The sequence below is a fragment of the Budorcas taxicolor genome, chromosome 11 (genome assembly GCF_023091745.1).
Source record: "Budorcas taxicolor isolate Tak-1 chromosome 11, Takin1.1, whole genome shotgun sequence".
NCBI lineage: Eukaryota > Metazoa > Chordata > Mammalia > Artiodactyla > Bovidae > Budorcas > Budorcas taxicolor.
In genome coordinates this window covers 81,254,948-81,268,278 of record NC_068920.1, presented here as the reverse complement: position 1 = coordinate 81,268,278, position 13,331 = coordinate 81,254,948, and the positions used below count along the sequence as shown (strand labels likewise).

At 42.2% G+C, this 13,331-nt stretch overlaps 1 protein-coding gene across 1 annotated transcript in view; it reads left to right on the top strand.

The window, feature by feature from the left end:
* CDKL4 (cyclin dependent kinase like 4) overlaps positions 1-13,331 on the top strand; it is a 35,856-nt gene that overhangs the window by 5,401 nt on the left and 17,124 nt on the right. The window lies entirely within an intron of this gene.

Here is a 13,331-nt window from a genome sequence, read left to right as displayed (position 1 = left end):
TCTTCTTTTCTGAGCTGTTTGTAAGGCCTCCTCAGACAACCATTTTGCCTTTTTGCATTTCTTTTTCTTGGGGATGGTCTTGATCACTGCCTCCTGTACAGTGTCACAAACCTCCATCCATAGTTCTTCAGGCACTCTGTCAGATCTAATCTCTTGACTCTATTTGTCACTTCCACTGTATAATCATAAGAGATTTGACTTAGGTTATATCTGAATGGTCTAGTGGTTTTCCCTATTTTTTTCAATTTAAGTCTGAATTTGGCGATGAGGAGTTCATGATCTGAGTCACAGTCAGCTCCTGGTCTTGTTTTTGCTGACTGTATAGAGCTTCTCCATCTTTGGCTGCAAAGAATATAATCAATCTGATTTCGGTGTTGACCATCTGGTGATGTCCATGTGTAGAGTCTTCTCTTGTGTTATTGGGAGAGGGTGTTTGCTATGACCACTGCATTCTCTTGACAAAACTCAATTAGCCTTTGCCCTGCTTCATTCTGTACTCCAAGGCCAATTTGCCTATTGCTCCAGGTAGCTCTTGACTTCCTACGTTTGCATTCCAGTCCCCTATAATGAAATGGACATCTTTTTTGGGTGTTAGTTCTAAAAGGTCTTGTAGGTCTTCATAGAACCATTCAACTTCAGCTTCCTCAGCATTACTGGTCGGGGCATAGACTTGGATTACCGTGATAGTGAATGGTTTGCTTTGGAAACGAACAGAGATCATTCTGTCGTTTTTGAGATTGCATCTAAGTACTGCATTTCAAACTCTAGATGACTATGATGGCTACTCCATTTATTTTAAGGGATTCTTGCCCACAGTAGTAGATATAATGATCATCTGAGTTAAATTCATCCATTCCAGTCCATTTTAGTTCGCTGATTCCTAAAATCTCGATGTTCACTCTTGCCATCTCCTGTTTGACCACGTCCAGTTTGCCTGGATTCATGGACCTAACATTCCAGGTTTTTATGCAATATTGCTCTTTATAGCATCATACTTTACTTCCATCACCAGTCACATCCACAGCTGGGTGTTGTTTTTGCTTTGGCTCCATCTCTTCATTCTTTCTGTAGTTATTTCTCTACTGATCTCCAGTAGCATATTGGGCACCTACCGAGGAATTAATCTTTCAGTGTCCTATCTTTTTGCCTTTTCATACTGTTCATGGGGTTCTCAAGGCAAGAATATTGGAAGTGTGGGATTAATGACGGCAGACTTCAGATCTGAGCCCCCTTCTGCTCGTTTGCATCTGCTGGCTCCCTCCCTCCAATCTCAGGATGTGCTCAAAGGGCAAATGAATATTAACCAAAGGTAATATTAACCTAGAGTAATAATGTATCGTATTTAATAGACAAATCTACTGCAAATATAAATTACAATGTATTTCAAAGCTAAATTATATGTTGGATTGTCCGAATTCAAGGAATGAACCATAGTTCTTTCATATAATCCTCTGAAGTTAAAGGAGAAAAAATACATGTTTGATAAAATTTGAAAAGTCAGTTGATAAATTCAACATCTTCTCCTGATTATTTGGTGGAAAAGAACCTTAGCAAACTAGAACTAAAATACTTTCTTTATACACACACACACACACACACACACACACACACACATACATACAGACACACAACTTCTTCAAATTGACCACAAATTTTATATTCAATGATAAAACACTAGAGAAACCATCATTAAAGTGAGAAATAAAGCATGAGAACTCTAGCCAGCATAATGTTCTAAGAAAACCAAATAGGATTTAAAGCTTTGGAAAACAAGATAAAATTTCCATTATTTGCATGATATTATTGTAGGCTAACAGAATTACCTAGAGTTACTAAAACAAATGGAATTCAGTGTGTATATATATATATATTCACATGTGTATGTGTGTGTATATATATGTATACACATATATGTGTGTATGTACAGCACTCTAAATTCTGTACACAAAAAGTAATAGCTTTTGTATCAATCCGTACTTTAGAAAATCTAATGGAAAAGGATCCCATTCAAATGTCAACAACAAAAATGTTTAGGAATAAAGATACAAAAGAAATGTTAAAACTGCCTAAAAACAATTATAAAACTGAGATACACAAAGGATTTTATTTAAATGAACATATATTTCTGGATGGAAGTATTCACTATTATATTTTGGCTTCCTTCCTGATTTATTTATTGCACAAAAATCTAATCAGAATGCCAATGGTTTTTTTTTTCCTTTGTGAATTTATTTTTCAAATGAATGATAATTGCTTTATAGAATTTTGTTATTTTCTGTCAAACTTCAACATGAATCAGCCATAGGTTTTTGTTTTTAACTTGAGAAAGTTCAACTAAACCAAGAAATTTTTTAAAGAAAAAGAAATGCAACTTCAACTGCCAAATAACGTCATATTAGTTTTAGAGAGTACCTTTGACAAAAAGTATGTAAACAGAACTAAAAAAGAAGTGGCAAATTGGGTAAATCTTTGCCAGATGAAAAATTAATATCATTTCATACCTACTGAAGTGACTTAGCAGCAGCAGCAGCAGCATACCTACATATGTAGATTTTGCAAATCAAATTTCTAAAAAGATTCAGTTCAGTTCAGTCGCTCAGTTATGTCCAACTCTTTGCGACCTCATAAATCGCAGCACGCTAGGCCGCCCTGTCCATCACCAACTCCTGGAGTCCACCCAAACCCATATCCATTGAGTCAGTGATGCCATCCAACCATCTCATCCTCTGTCATCCCCTTCTCCTCCCGCCCCCTATCCCTCCCAGCATCAGGGTCTTTTCCAATGAGTCAACTCTTCGCATGAGGTAGCCAAAGTATTGGAGTTTCAGCTTCAACATCAGTCCTTCCAAAGAACACCCAGGATCTATCTCCTTTAGGACAGACTGGTTGGATCTCCTTGCAGTCCAAGGGACTCTCAAGAGTCTTCCCCAACACCGCAGTTCAAACCATCAATTCTTCTGTGCTCAGCTTTCTTTATAGTCCAACTCTCACATCCATACATGACTACTGGAAAAACCATAGCCTTGACTATACAGACCTTTGTTGGCAAAGTACTGTCTCTGCTTTTGAATATGCTGTCTAGGTTGGTCATAACTTTCCTTCCAAGGAGTAAGCGTCTTTTAATTTCATGGCTGCAGTCACCATCTGCAGTGATTTTGGAGCACAGAAAAATAAAGTCAGCCACTGTTTCCACTGTTCTCGCATCTATTTGCCATGAAGTGATGGGACCGGATGCCATGATCTTAGTTTTCTGAATGTTGAGCTTTAAGCCAGCTTTTTCACTCTCCTCTTTCACGTTCATCAAGAGGCTTTCTAGTTCCTCTTCACTTTCTGCCATAAGGGTGGTGTCATCTGCATATCTGAGGTTATTGATATTTCTACCGGCAATCTTGATTCCAGCCTGTGCTTCTTCCAGCCCAGCGTTTCTCTTGATGTACTCTGCATGTAAGTTAAATAAGCAGGGTGACAATATACAGCCTTGACGTACTCTTTTCCCAATTTTGAACCAGTCTGTTGTTCCATGTCCAGTTCTAACTGTTGCCTCTTGACCTGCATACAGATTTCTCTGTATGAAAATCTCTGTAGGAGGCAGATAAGGTGGTCAGGTATTCCCATCTCTTTAAGAATTTCCACAGTTTGTTGTGATATACACAGTCAAAGGCTTTAGTGTAGTTAGTGAAGCAGAGTAGATGTTTTTCTGGAATTACCTTGCTTTCCTATGATCTAGTAGATGTTGGCAATTTGATCTCTGGTTCCTCTGCCTTTTCTAAATCTAGCTGGTACACCTGGAAGTTCTTGGTTTATGTACTGTTGAAGCCTAGCTTGAAGTATATTTTAGCATTATATTGCTAGCATGTTTAATGAGTTCAGTTGTGCAGTAGTTTGAACATTCTTTGGCATTGCCCTTGTTTGGGATAGAAAGAAAACTGAGCTTTTCCAATCCTGTGGCCACTGCTGAGTTGTCCAAATTTGCTGGCATACTGAGTGCAGCACTTCCACAGCATCATCTTCCAGGATTTGAAATAGCTCAACTGGAATGCCATCACCTCCACTAGCTTTGTTCATAGTGATGCTTTTTAAGGCCCACTTGACTTTCGCATTCCAGGATGTCTGGCTCTACATGAGTGATCACATCATCGTGATTATCTGGGTCGTGAAGCTCTTTTTTGTACAGTTCTTCTGTGTATTCTTGCCACCTCTTCTTAATATCTTCTGCTTCTGTTAGGTCCATACCATTTCTGTCCATTATTTTGCCCATCTTTGCATGAAATGTTCCCTTGGCATCTCTAATTTCCTAATTTTACTTTTAAAATAGAAATGAATTTTCGAGACTTCCCTGGAGGTCCTGTGGCTAAGACCCTGTGCTTCCAGTGCAGAGGGTGTGGGTTCCATCCCTGGTTGGGGAACTAAGATCCCACATGCCTCAAGGTGTAACCAAAAAAAAAAACAACTTTCTTAATAATTTAAAAAACAGTTAAAGGAATGAATTAATTCATATTTCAACTTTAAGCTAAATAGGGTTTGTATATTGGCTTTAGAGGACAGATTTGTTGTTTAATTTAAATATAAATTAATTTATAAATTAACATACATTCTCATAAAGTTAGACGTGGGTGCTTAACATCATGCATTGTTCAAGGCCCTGAAAATAAAACCTATAATACACTCAATACAGGTGCCAGTTTAATTGGACTGAACATCTCTTTTTTCTTTCTGTGAAAGGAAGGAAGTCTGCTGCCTGTAGGACGTAGCGTATGCTGTTCCTCCTAATTTTGTCCTCTTTCCCTAGCTGTATCATTACCTCTAAAATGTGAAATCCTAGACCTTCTGACTATCTCTGAGATTCCTTTTTCTTAATGGTCCTGCTTCCCTCTGAATATGCATGAGATTTTGTTTTCCTCCCTGTGACGGCGCTTGGCACTTAGTACCTTACACGGTTCTAAGTGCATACTCTCTCTTCCTTTGAGTGCAGAGCTCGTATCTAATTCATCCTAATAGCCTCCTTAGTGTGGAGCATGCTTTGATTCATTCATTCACTTCAGAAATATTTTACTGAACACTTCTGCTAGTGCAGAGGCTAGAAAGATATAATGGCACAATCCTGTGCTCAAGAAGCTTAAAATCTAATGAAGAAACCGATACTCAAACTAACCATTACATATGACAGTGAAGACTGAGTTACCAACAGTGCTTTGGATACATAAGAAGAACAGCTCCAGCATCTGTTGGTCCCGGGGAATCAGGGAAGTTTCTGCACAGAAGGACGCATTTGGGCTGAGACTTTGAAAAGGGGAAGAACTGGCCGGGTGGACGATCTTGGTGGAATGCACAGATGCAAGAAAGAACAAGACATATTTGAGTAACTCATTTGTCTTGTATGTATTTAGCAACCACAGGGATCTCTGAATTACCCTGCTTTCCTTTGGAAAGTGTATTTGGTGTATTTAGTGTGAGGAGGGCATGGTAACCCACTCCAGTACTCTTGCCTGGAGGATCCCCATGGACAGAGGAGCCTGGTAGGCTACAGTTCACAGGGTCGCAGAGAATCAGACACAGCTGCGCAGCTAAGCACAGCACAGTGTGTTTTACTAGTGTGTTTAGCAGTGCCAGTGTGTACAGCATGCTCTGGGTCAGCCCTAAGACTTGGATCTACATGAAGGAATGCAAATAGGCACAATTTGCATTGTATCCCCAGGATACACCAGTCTTTCTATGAAATACTGGCTACTTCCAGATAACTATGATTAATTTAAAATACTTGTCTGCTTACACTCCCTTCCCAAAATCTATAAATCCAAAAGAGTATAAACCCAGTGAATGTCAAACAGAGGGAAACAACTAAACAGCATACATACCAAGCCTATTGGACCATTGTTTGTTCAGTAGCTAAGTTGTATCCGACTGTTTGCAACCCCGTGGACTGCAGCACGCCTGGCTTCCCTGTCCCAGAGCTTGCACAAACTCTTATAGTCGGTGATGCCATCCAACCGTCTCATCCTGTCGCCCCCTTCTCCTCCCGCCCTCAATCTTTCCCAGCATCAGGGTCTTTTTAGGTGAGTCGGCTGTTCCTATCAGGTGGCCAAAGTATTGGAGCTTCAGCTTCATTGTTTATCAGGGTAAATTCGCAGTTTGAAGAAATAACCGGTCTGTAGATATGATGATCAAGGTAGTGGATGTTTGGGATGAGCTGTGAGATGCTGAGATTGTCTAGAGACTTGAGGATTAAATTATATCACAAAGAAGAGCTAATTTAACACTGAAGTAAGATGGTGAAAATGTACTGCTTCCCCTGCCAAATGAAAGCATCTGGTTTCCTCTACTTTTTTAATAGAGGAAAAGCATTTGTTAGATCAATAGCTGCAGAGTAAGCCCTGAGACTGTGTTTGAGTTGCTGCAGTTAAGAGACTACATGTTGAGAGGGTGGGATGATTTGGGAGAAAGGCATTGAAACATGTATAATATCATATATATATATTAAAAAAAGAAACTACATGTACAAACACAATATTGTAAAGCAATTATCCTCCAATTAAAAATAAATAAATTAGAAACAAGGGGGTGGGAGGGAGGTTCCAGAGGGAGGGGACATATGTATACCTATGGCTGATTCAAGTTGATATATAGAAGAAACTACATGTATGTAAAGCAACTGCAACTGGTGTCATCTGATTAAATGTGAAATAATACATTCCCATTCTCTCAAATCCTTCTCTGCTCAAAATAGGTCCAGTAGGTAAGTTACTTGGTAATGTGATAGAAATTATCACCTACCAACAGGAAAGATTTCCCTTCACTGTCATTGCACTATACATAGTGGAACAGTTCTACCATCAAGAAATTTAAAATCTAATGAAGAATTAGATATATAAGGGAACAATTAATTATAAAGGGTCTTATAACACTGCTACTCTCCACTTCTGGCTGGCAACAGCGCGTCATGTACATCTGTAAATCAGGTTTCAATTTCTTTTTTTTAATTCATCTTTACCTGGGTGTGATGGACATATAAAAGAATTAATTTCCTTCTCAGTAAACTGATCACTGGTAATTTCCTGTAAAGCTGTGGGTGTGGGTTGGTGGAGGGGTGGCGGTGAATCGTGAGCACTGAGAAATGCTTTCGCCAGAAGAGCAGCAGCAGCACGTCCCACATGCTGAAGCAGGGAGATTCTTCCTTTGCAATGACATCCTGGTTTCCTAGGAATGATGGGGTCCCTGGGTGACAGAGGCCAGGAAGGAGTACTCCACTTCCACAAGCTACTGTAATAGGCAACAGAGCCAGCATGGTGATCAGAATGATTTGATCTGACCTTGGGTTCTCCCACACAAGATAGATGGGCAGGTCTCTAAGGTTCTTTTCTACATAAACTAGAGGCTTGGCTTCAGCCACCGTGATAGCCTCAGGGGGCGCTAGTGGTTTAGAAAGTGAAGTGAAAGTGAAAGTCACTCTGTCTTGTCTGACTCTGCGATCCCATGGACTGTAGCTTGCAAGGCTCCTCTGTCCATGGGATTTCCCAGGCACGAATACTGGAGTGGGTAGCCATTCCCTTCTCCAAGGGATCTTCCCAACCCAGGGATTGAACCTAGGTCTCCCTCATTGCAGGCAGATTCTTTACCAGCTGAGCCACAAGGGAAGCCCCAGTGGTCAAGAACCCGCCTCCCAATGCAGGAGATGTACATCTGTAAATCAGGCAGATTCTTTGCCAGCTGAGCTACAAGGGAAGCCCAAGAGAATCAAGAGATGATGTAGGTTTGATCCTTGGGTCAGGAAGATTCCCCTGGAGAAGGACATGGCAACCCACTCCAGTATTCTTGCCTGGAGAATCCCATGGACGGAGGAGCTCGGTGGGCTATGGTTCATAGGGTTGCAAAGAGTCGGACACTTCTGAAGTGACCTCGTGTACACGCACACCATAATAGCCAAGACCCAGGACCTTGTGAAGGAGGCAGCTATCCTTGGGGAAGAGCCCTGCATTGACATCATGTGTATGTTCTTGATTTTTCCTCTTAGCCTATCCCCGAATGGTCTGTGACCAAATATTTACCAGGATAGTTGTGTACTGAGAAAAGAGAGCTACCCCATCTCTCAGGAATCTCTGAATCATGCTCTGAAGTAAACCCAATCATCAGTAACTTTGAAAGTCACTGTGGTTCAGCAGTTTTGTGGGGATGGGAAGCTTATTGAGAGTCCCCAATGAAATTTAACCTGAATCCGTCCCATGGTAGTCCTGTCAGGTCCATGAATCCATCCTTGGGGCTGTCTCCCCATTTCCTAACTGGATAGTGGAAATAGATACACTAGAAAATGGGAAAAGAACCAGTAGGTTCTGAACCAAGGAATGAAGGCAGTTGTGGTAGGAGGAGCCTAGAAGTGTCTGGCACCAAATAGAAAACCGAAAGCAATACTGCAGATTTGGGAACAAACATGGGCTTCCCTGATAGCTCAGTTGGTAAAGAATTGGCCTGCAGTGCAGGAGACCCCAGTTCGATTCCTGGATTGGGAAGATCTGTTGGAGAAGGGATAGGCTACCCACTCCAGTATTCTCAGGCTTCCCTTGTAGCTCAGCTGGCAAGGAATCTGCCCACAATGCGGGAGACCTGGGTTCAATCCCTGGGTTGGGAAGATGCCTGCAGAAGGGAAAGGCTACCCACTCCAGTATTCTGGCCTGGAGAATTCCATGGACTGTATAGTCTATGGGGTTGCAAAGAGTCGGACACAACTAAGCGACTTTCACTTTTCATAGATTACTGCTACCATTAATACTTTGGGGAGACATAGCTGGGAAGTAGATGACCGTGTTGCATGTGATAAATCCTCTCCAACACTCCTGTCTCCCCAAAACTTTGGGTTTCTTCCTCTTCGTTTTACTAATGAACTTCCAGCATTGCAATTTCATTTGGCACAGGCACCCATCTAGCACAGGTTCTGATCAACCAATTCAGCAATCAACTCCTCTCACTCCTAGCTGCTCCAAGTAGTTTATTGAGCCAGCCTCCATAGTAAGTGTGCCCATAACTGTTTATAATCAGCCCAGTGTAACATCATGTTTCCTCCTTTCTGGTCCGACACTTACAAAATCCATTTCCACGTACATTCTCCAGTATAGATTCAGTTCAGTTCAGTTCAGTTCAGTTCAGTCACTCAGTCGTGTCCGACTCTTTGTGACCCCATGAACTGCAGCATGCCAGGCCTCCCTGTCCATCACCAACTCCCCGGAGTTCACCCAAACTCAGCATCCATCAAGTCGGTGATGCCATCCAGCCATCTCATCCTCTGTCGTCCCCTTTTCCTCCTGCCCCCAATCCCTCCCAGCATAAGAGTCTTTTCCAATGAGTCAACTCTTCGCATGAGGTGGCCAAACTACTGGAGTTTCAGCTTTAGGATCAGTCCTTCCAAAGAACACCCAGGACTGATCTCCTTTAGAATGAATTGGTTGGATCTCCTTGCAGTCCAAGGGCCTCTCAAGAGTCCAATACTCTCTTCTCCAACACCACAATTCAAAAGCATCAATTCTTTGGTGCTCAGCTTTCTTCACAGTCCAGCTGTCACATCCATACATGACCACTGGAAACACCATAGCCTTGACTAGACGAACCTTTGTTGGCAAAGTAATGTCTCTGCTTTTGAATATGCTATCTAGGTCGGTCGTAACTTTCCTTCCAAGGAGTAAGCATCTTTTAATTTCATGGCTGCAATCACCATCTGCAGTGATTCTGGAGCCCCCAAAAATAAAGTCTGACACTGTTTCCACTGTTTCCCCATCTATTTCCCATGAAGTGATGGGACCAGATGCCATGATCTTAGTTTTCTACATGTTGAGCTTTAAGCCAACTTTTTCATTCTCCTCTTTCACTTTCATCAAGAGGCTTTTAGTTCCTCTTCACTTTCTGCCATAAGGATGGTGTCATTTGCATATCTGAGGTTATTGATATTTTTCCTGGCAATCTTGATTCCAGCTTGTGCTTCTTCCAGCCCAGCGTTTCTCATGATGTACTCTGCATATAAGTTAAATAAGCAGGGTGACAAAATATAGCCTTGACGTACCCCTTTTCCTATTTGGAACCAGTCTGTTGTTCCATGTCCAGTTCTAACTGTTGCTTCCTGACCTGCTTATAGGTTTCTGAGGCAGGTCAGGTGGTCTGGTATTCTCATCTCTTTCAGAATTTTCCACAGTTTATTGTGATCCACACAGTCAAAGGCTCTGGCATAGTCAATAAAGCAGAAATAGATGTTTTTCTGGAACTCTCTTGCTTTTTCCATGATCCAGTGGATGTTGGCAATTTGATCTCTGGTTCCTCTGCCTTTTCTAAAACCAGCTTGAACATCTGGAATTTCACAGTTCACATACTGCTAAAGCCTGGCTTAGAGAATTTTGAGCATTACTTTACTAACATGTGAGATGAGTACAATTGTGCAGTAGTTTAACAACATTTTATAGTTCTCTTTGCTGTGCAAATCTTCTTTTCTTTTCTTTGGCTTTGTAATAGGCCCTTTGGAACATGCTGAGATCTGACTTTAGTCAGTTTGGAGACATTGATGGGTGGCAGGGAAAGGAGCCTTGAGGAGAATTGACAGCACCCATGCTATACAGCTGCCTCGAGTGAGATCATGAGGGGGCCCTCCACAAGACAAGACCAGTCTCCATACACGTTTGGGGGCTACTTCATGCCAGAAGAGACATTTGGGACTTCCCTAGAGGTCCAGTGGTTTAGACTCCACACTTCTACTGCAAGAGGTTTGATCCCTAGTCAGGGAACTAAGAGCCCACAAACCATGAGGTGTGGCCAGAAAGTAAATAACTAAAAAAGAAGGGATACTTGGCAAGAGGTTGGGATGCTCTTAGTTCCGTGAATACTCCCAAATGTCGCATTTCATTTCTCAAAGTGTATGTCTCAGTTAGTTAACTGAGAAATTAATTAACTTCGCATAAATTCAGTCTGTTTTGTCATTTAGCACCCAGCAGGACTATTCTCAGTGTCCGATTTTTCAGTCACTTGTGGAGTAATCCCAGTGGTCAGTGGAGCGAGTCTTAAAAACACAAGAAATAAGGGCAAACATTGAAACTTCTGGTGTCCTAACTGTGCCTCAGACCAAAACATCAAAGCCTTACTTAAAGCTATTCTTTTGTTTTCTTCAATTTTTCCAGGGAAGTGAGAAGCAACCAGCCCACCCCCACTTTTATTACTTACCTATGTGTTCCCATTTTGTTTGATCACTTTCAGTCCAGCAAAACCCTGCCCTGAACAGGCACTTTATTACAGATGACCACGCGTGATTATGTACTCAGTTGGTTCATCACTGGGTATCCATTCACCAGTGTTGCAGCCACTGATGTTAATTAGATCCCCCGGCCTTCAGACCCAACCAGTCAGATAGCCTGCCTTCCCAAGGCCTTGACTTTGCTTCCCATCTCCAATTCTGGTGTCCTATTCTGCACTGATCAAGAGTCAACAACAGAATTCAGTGTAGCTAGTTTAAGCAAAAAGTGATTTATTACAGGATGTGAGTTTATATAGTCTCTGAGAGTTCCAGCGAAGGAAGCTTGGTTGAGGACCTGTTGGGTACCAATTACAGTTCGAGGCCCTGGAGCTACAGTAATGGAGAAGGTAAAGAAAGCCCTTGCAGAGTTACAAGGCTTTGGAGGAGAAAACTCACTGAGGAGCTAGAGAATTCCTGGTGAGGGCCGTAGGATGAACAGTAAACACAAAGCTTTGGTGGTCTGCTGAGGGAAGAGCAGATACTAACGGGCCAGAGCAGAGGTCAGTGAGAATGTGCTAGGAGATAGGTAGGGGAAAGGGGTTAACAGAAGTGAAGTCATTAAGAGGCTGGTAGGCCACAATAAAGGCTGGATTTTATTCTAGGATAACAAGGGTTTACAGAGAAGGGCTTGATTCATCTTGGGCACTGATAATGAAATTGTTTTCCCCATCAAGTTATATATAAAACTAAAAGATAATGAGCTCTGATGTCAGTGCCAGGATTCCCCTGAGTGGCTGAAAGAGCAGCCTCTGGGCGACCCAGTCTGAATTCCCTGACCCTGCCACCCTCCCTAACACCTTTGGTTTTGAACCAAGATATCTTGTATTTTTTAAACAGTTAATTAGTTTTGTTGTTGTTGTTCAGTTTTTTGCAACCCCCGTGGACTGAAGCACACCAGGTGCCATCCTTTCTCCTTCACCGTCTCCCAAAGTTTGCTCAAATTCATGCCCATTGAGTCGATGATGCCATCCAACCATCTCATCCTCTGTCGCCCCCTTCTCCTCCTGCCCTCAGTCTTCCCCAGCATCAGGGTTAGTTATTGGCCATGCCTCGCTGCATGTAGGATCTTAGTTCCTTGACCAGGGATGGAACCCATGCCCTTGGCAGTGGAAGCATGCTGGACCACCAGGGAAGTCCCAGGATGTCTAGTTTTTGCGTTCAGGCCTTCATGATTATCAATTCTTCCATTATATGTTTGTCATTCACCCACAGTATACGAAGCATTGAGTATCAGTTGGTTTCTATGGAAGGTTTTATTTCACAAAATGCTTTGAAAAACTGCTGAGTGTGGCTGAATAATGTTACAGCGCTCTGTGTTTCTAGAATGAGCTCTGTGTGAATCTGTATTCTCTTTGATAACTGTCTTTGTAAGATCTGTGGTATTTGTTTGGAGTTGTTATTTTGTATAAATGTTGTTTTGCCTAAAATGGAATCTGCCTTCCTGGAACCTGTGCTCACTAAGGATTCTGTTTTGAACCGAAGCCATGACTCTTCCTGTGAAATGCCCTGAAACAGGGCATCAATAGAGAAGTTAGAGGGAATGTAATTGCTGCAATTTATAGAAATGGTTACACAAAATAGACTAAGTACTCTCAGAATACATGTTGCCCAGATCCCCAAGTGGAAAATACTCCCCAGTATTTTCCACACAGGAAATCTGCAGAGGCCAGAAGCTCCCAGACTCCCGTTCTCCTGGGCTCTTGATTCTCCCTGGCCTCCCTGGCTGTGTGCCTGCCTGCTTACCAGGTGTAGGTGCTGTTGTTCAGTCACTAAGTGTGTCTGCCTCTTTGCAACCCCGTGGACTGCAGCACGCCAGGCTTCCCTGTCCTTCACCATCTCCTGGAGTTTGCTCAGATTCAGGTCCATTGAGTCAATGATGCCATCCAGCCATCTCATCCCCTACCATCCCCTTCTCCTCTTCCCCTCCATCTTTCCCAGCATCAGGGTCTTTTCCAATGAGTTGGCTCTTCGAATCAGGTAGCCAAAGTATTGGAGCTGCATCTTACCAGGTGTAAGTAAGGGTTATAAAAACAACTCTTGCATATGCTTGAGTGCTTACCACCAACATGAATTC